The sequence below is a fragment of the Octopus sinensis genome, unplaced genomic scaffold (genome assembly GCF_006345805.1).
Source record: "Octopus sinensis unplaced genomic scaffold, ASM634580v1 Contig16349, whole genome shotgun sequence".
Taxonomy (NCBI): Eukaryota; Metazoa; Mollusca; class Cephalopoda; order Octopoda; family Octopodidae; genus Octopus; species Octopus sinensis.
The window spans coordinates 42501-42870 of record NW_021834286.1 but is presented as its reverse complement, the minus strand read 5'-3'; positions in this window follow the sequence as shown (position 1 = coordinate 42870).

Genomic DNA, 370 nt, shown 5'->3' with positions numbered 1-370 from the left:
CTACAGAATAAATACCAGACTTATAAAGAATAAGTTCTGGGATCCATTTGTTCGACTAAATTTGGTGCTCCAGCATGGCCACAGTCACATGACTGAAACAAATAAAAGAATGAAAACATGAAAAGAATTGTTATATATATATACATACACACACACACACACACACACACACACACACACACATATATATATATATTATATATATATTAACAATTAAGGAACGGCCATAATAGGCCATTCACACTAGAAATAACAGCCAAAGCTTCTACCGCAAATAAAGATTAATTCCGTAAACAGGAATAAAAACATTTACCCTGTAATTTCTTGTAATAAATATATATATATATATATATATATATATATATATATA